A 6,000-nucleotide genomic window follows, 5' to 3' on the forward strand; every position below is an offset into this window, starting at 1 on the left:
AGATGTTGATAAAGCACAAAATGGACTGAGGATTCAGATTTTTATAAGAGAGAAAAAAAAACAGCCATATTGATTTCATTACTGTAACTATAGTACTAAATATTGTCTCGGCTCCGGTCGACCTATCTCAAATACCATGCACCAGTCTCTCCATGACCCAGATGACCAACTCCACAGCAAACCAAATCTTCCCCTTCCCCCGGATTCCTGAAAAACTCCTCCAGATGTGCGCCCACACATACCTTTACAATCAGACTCTCATCCGGCACTTCCTCTAAACATAGATATCATACAACCCCCCCTTTAGGGTCAAAACACTGTCCACCCCTCACACATATGGATTTATATGTTTAGCTAGTAAACATAAAATAATTGAGCAGACCACATGCTTCCTAAAAGAGCTGTTAACCAAACCACTGACTGTCATGATTGGCTCAGAGCCCAGACTGGCCTACTAGTACAAAGGTAGAAGTCATTCAGATTTATTTACGTAGTCTGACGTTAGCCAGATGTGGAGATAGAGGGAGGGGGTAGGGGTAGTTTGAAAGAAAAACAACCCGCTGCCCATGCCATTATGCTGGCTGAGCCTCGGCCCAAACATATACAGTGCGGTCCAAAAGTCTAAAACCACATTGAAAATCTGGGATTAAAAATCATATATTAACCTGGAAACCAAACATTGTGATGTCAATTGAATTACAAATAACCTATTTAAGATTATTCACTATTTCTAGGACACTAATAAAATAAGCTAATTTGTGACATTAACCATGTTAACTCCTTTGTACAAAAAGTCTGATTTCCTTGCTGCCATTGTTCCAAAGAGCATCTTGTGTGCATCATTCTCAATTCATGCAGAATAACATGGATCATTAGGTTTTTGAGTCCATACCAGCTCGAATGCACGCTGTCATTGAGGTAAAAAGGGGACAATTCACTAGAGATCAACAGATAGTGGATTTTGCCGATACCAATAACTAAGTTGGTGGAAAACGCCAATAACCGATTAATTGGCCGATAGTTTTTAAAATTGATTCATAAAAATTTTTTAGTCTTTCCTTATTATGATGGGCACAGACATAGATGAGTTCAACACAAATTATTGTGCAACCAAAATTCCACAAAAAACCAGAAAAACTAAGATTTGGTGCATAAACACTGGTCTTTTATCCATTAACAAACCTGAAATATACTTATTTCGGGACTCTTATTTTTAAATGACGAAGATTTGGCACTGTTATAATGCTCTATATTCAAGTATTTACCACATTAAGCTTTTTATAGCCTATTTATTCACCATATTAAGAATTTTGTATATATACATATATGTATTTATATTTCACCAGATAAGTTTCATTTATTATTATTCACAAGATATGAAGTTGGAGACACGAAGCATGTGCTTTCTGGGCACACTTCCATATAGTCGCATTTTTCTTTGCATGCCCTCGCTTCAATTTAGAACACTTGATTTAAACAAAATAAGAAAATATGCATTGAAATTATGTCAAAAATATGGATGAATACGGTCAATGATGAAAGATTAAGGTTATTCGGTTCTCTTGGTCCAGACCAAAAAAGAAAATGATACATTTAGTCCTGATTCACTTAGCATTCACACTGGTATTTTTAACACTGAACCTAAAGATACAAAACAAAAGGCATCAGGAAAAAGTCACAACCTGATTGGACAGCTTTTATGATGTATATTTTGCGACGGAACTTGCCGAACATCCAAAACAATGCTGGCTGCTGGGCTAAATGCCCTCGTTATATTTATATATGTATATATGGTGGTATTTTTACCAGCTGAGAACAAACGAAGAGCTAATAAAATGTGTAAAGGAGTCAAAACAGCACCAGGAATTCCTCCGTTGCATACATAAACGAAGATATGCTGCAAGGACGGCTGACGGCGGTTCCGACACCTGTACCGAACTGTAATGGGCAACATAGCTCCTATAATGAGAAGAACCAGGTATGTTTGAGGACAGTATTAGGCAAATTACTTCCTGTTTTTGGTACGTTTAGACGTCTTTGGTCCATGTTGCGTTCATATATCAATCGAACTGCACCAGAGTTCATTTGGAAGCGGACCAAGGCCCACTATTCAGGTGGTCTCGGCCCGCTTGTTTGGTGCACACCAAGGTTCGGATGGCAGCGTTCACACTTGTTCAAATGAACCGCATTAACAGAACAATCGCACCAGAGTTCGTTTTAATCGAACCAAACCTGCCAAGTGTGAACACACCCTAAGATAAAGCAAATCCCCAGATGTCAGTGATTGTTTTTATTTCACCTTTAGAGGCCACTGTTATACTGCAGAACCAAGCCGTTTTAACTGTAAAATCTTCCAGCCAGAGGAACACAGAGGATAAAAAAAAAAGAAAAATTTTTGGCAACTATCTGCAAAAAACGATAGTTCCAAAAAACAACTATCGGCACTGATGAATTGGTAAAACCGATATATCGGACTACCTCTACAATTCTCATAATAAGAAACTTTTACTCAGATTGTTAAGATGATAATATGATTTGTAATGAAAGAAAAAATGCATAAAACCACAAAAATGCAAACTAGAAGGACTTTCATTAGTGGTCTAAGAATTTTGGACCACACTGTACCTACATCCAGCCCTCGTTTGGTGCATGTTTCTGAACTATCAACTATATAAACTATAAATTGTATACATGTATATGACACATATGTTGCCATTAAAACCAAAACAGCTCCTGTTGCTGAGTTTCCATCTGCAATTTTCAGCAGCACTGCATGAAATCTCCAATTAGAAAAACTATTCGACTGGATGTGGGTGTACGAGTTTAAATTTCCATGTTCCACTTTCAACTAAAATTCTGCTTGACTGACAGAGTAGATCCAAGTTTGCTTAAAGTTTGACTCCTAGTAAAAGTAAAACCATTGCTAGTTCATGACACGCATTAATCTCACATCACTTGGCTTGATAGAGTGCTTTAATGGAAAGGCATGTTAGCAGCATCCCTTCAAAAGAGGAGTGAGCTGTTAGCTGATGAAAACCAGAGACACCTCACTCATTCCATAGTTCTGTAGGCAGAGAATGATAGAAACCCCTATTTCAGCAGCACACAGCCAAGATACACGCGAGTTGAAGAGACCTGAGAATCCCTTAAAACAGAGTATTGCATAATTATTACTGAGATTTAAATTACCACAAATGGCTTTAAGACAATGCTTTGATTCTCATGTGACATTTAGCAGCTGGTCTGCGGTTCATTCAAATACACGGAAACATGTGCAGGACAAGATAGGAAACATCTAATCCACACTTTCATTGGTCTAAGCCTGCATGGGAGCAATTCGGGGTCTTATGATGGAAAAAATAAATTCCCTGATGTCATAGCTGACCTTTTCCCACTGTGAAGGGCCATAGTTCCACCTTGGAAGTTACAGTAAACACAAGATATTCTTACACACTGCAGTGAGAGTTTTTATTTATTTATTTATTTTTAAGAGAACAACTTGGTGTATTAGAGTTCATATAATAACCATGCACTTTCTTACTATATTCATAGACATCTGACATATAACTTCAAAGGGTGGTATACTCCAACAAAATACACATCTTAAACCAATGTAATATGCCATAAAAATTTACAGTGGCTCATGGGCTAAAATATCAGCACCCTCTTTAACTTCTAAACCTAAAGTAAAGTTTATCTCCACACAGTAAGGCATCTGGACTTTCATGAAACCCCAAAATAAATGTTTTGAGATGTTAACAATTATGCATACGTTGCACATAATTGAAAACAATGATAGCATTTGATATCGTTGATAAGTTGTAGATTATATCAAAAGAAATTATATGAACGTGTACACAGCGGTTCAGTGGGGGAAAAAATATAGTATTTGGTTTTTAACATTTCAACTGCACTGCATTTCTTTCATTGCACTTAAGATTATGATGTATTACCAGGAGAAAAAGCTTTCAATACACTTAATTAAGTTTTGCATGAATTAAATGTTTGCAATGCATCCTTAACTAAACAAAACATAAATATATAAATGTTTCGTTTAGAAAAATAAAGAAAAACCACAAGCCAACAATAGACATCCTTATAACATAGTAAAAAAAATAATAATAATAATAATAAAAAATAAACAATTATGAGTATCAGGTGAGATAGAGAAAATTTATTATTTTAATCTTTTCATCACTTTTTCAAAAATCGGAAATGACTCACCTTCTAGCGTAATGAAAATTATAACGTTATTTGTAATATAAACCTTCGTGTGGATCAGCAGAGGTATGTGTCCCAAATCAATAGATATTCCCCAAAGTGCCTCATATTAGTGCGTTAAAAAGACTTGAACTGGTCCAATGTGAAAGCGACAGCGGGACCTTCGGACTTAAAGTTGAGAGTTGTGTGCTCATGTGCGCATGCGCCGGTCACACCAATAACAACAACGGAGTAGTTAATTACTCCTACAGAAAGCATAAGCAAATAGAGCGGCACAACGGTTTACTAAAAAGGCGGAGCTTAGTGGTCACTAATTGGCCATGTTCTATGTCATAATTCATATTTCTCCTGTTTTATCGCTTCACTCTGTACTTTTATATATTTGATTAAAATTTCTAAGAATCATAAGTCTGGTGTAAATGATTGTTCAGAACGCTGTTGAAGAAGCACATAGAGTTAACGCGTTATCACGTGGTATCTGTTACTTTCCTCAGCGCTGGTCAGGCTGGACTAATCACAGTCGTTTGTGTGGAAAGGATAAGGCTGTTTTGTTAAATCATTTAATATAGATTTCAGGGGTAGATTTCTATTTGTATGTCAGATATAAATCCTTGGAGTTCATAGATTTTCATGATTACAAGTATGCAAATATTTTCGGTGAGAGAAAAAACGTCTTTAGTTTAATGTGGCTCAATGGAGGATCGGGCTTCTGAGCCTCCTTGCGCCCCCTGGCGGAATGAAATATTTGTTTTTAATAGACAACAGTCAGTTTCTGCAACAATACCTAGTTCGAACAAACTACCCTCACTCACAAAGACATTTGTTCAGATTTACATTTTTGGGCTAAATAAATAAACAAATAAACAAAAATGAATGCCTGCAAAGATTATTGTCATGTTACATGCATTATGTTTAATACAATTCCCGCTTCTTTACAATGATTTTCATACGTCTTTTTCAAAGAATATGCAATTCTGTGCAATTTATACTTTAAGGGATAGTTCACCCAGAAATGAAAATTCTCTCATCATTTACTCACCCTCATGCCATCCCAGATATGTATGACTTTCTTTCTTCTGCTGAACACAATTATGATTTTTAGAAGAATATCTCAGCTCTGTTGGTCCACACAATGCAAGTGAATGGTGACCAGAACTTTGAAGCTCCAAAAAGCACATAAATACAGCATACAATTAATCAATACAACTCCAGTGGTTAAATCTATATCTTCAGAAGTTATATGATAGGAGTGGGTGAGAAACAGATCAATATTTAAGTCATTTTTTACTATAAATTATCCTCCCTGCTCAGTAGCTGGCGATATGCACGAAGACTGCAAATCACCAAAAACAAAAGAAGAGCAATGTGAAAGTGAAAGTGGTGATTTATAGTAAAAAAGGACTTAAATATTGATCTGTTTCTCACCCACTCCTATCAAATCACTTCTGAAGATATGGATTTAACCACTGGAGTTGTATGGATTAATTTTATGCTGTCTTTATGTGCTTTTTTGAGCTTCAAAGTTCTGGTCACCATTCACTTACATTGTATGAACCTACAGAGCTGAGATATTCTTCTAAAAATCATAATTTGTGTTCAGCAGAAGAAAGAAAGTCATACATATCTGGGATGGCATGAGGGTGAGTAAATGATGAAGGAATTTTAATTTTTGGGCGAACTATCCCTTTAACAAATCAGTAGTTCATATACATTCAAATAGAAGGGAAATTAAGTATGACCCCTGACAAACAGAGAATGTTGCCCTCTTGTGGATATCAA

General features: G+C 36.2%; 1 protein-coding gene across 2 annotated transcripts in view; it reads right to left on the minus strand.

Moving 5' to 3' along the window:
• Positions 1-4,401, minus strand: part of LOC127435157 (liprin-beta-1-like) — a 28,464-nt gene extending 24,063 nt beyond the window's left edge. For both annotated transcript variants that reach the window (XM_051688387.1, XM_051688386.1), the window contains exon 1: positions 4,225-4,401. The gene's annotated coding sequence lies outside the window, so the exon portion shown is untranslated. The remainder of the gene's footprint in view (positions 1-4,224) is intronic.
• Between the last annotated feature and the right edge of the window lie 1,599 nt (positions 4,402-6,000).

The sequence above is a fragment of the Myxocyprinus asiaticus genome, chromosome 45 (assembly GCF_019703515.2).
Source record: "Myxocyprinus asiaticus isolate MX2 ecotype Aquarium Trade chromosome 45, UBuf_Myxa_2, whole genome shotgun sequence".
In the NCBI taxonomy this organism is placed as follows: Eukaryota; Metazoa; Chordata; class Actinopteri; order Cypriniformes; family Catostomidae; genus Myxocyprinus; species Myxocyprinus asiaticus.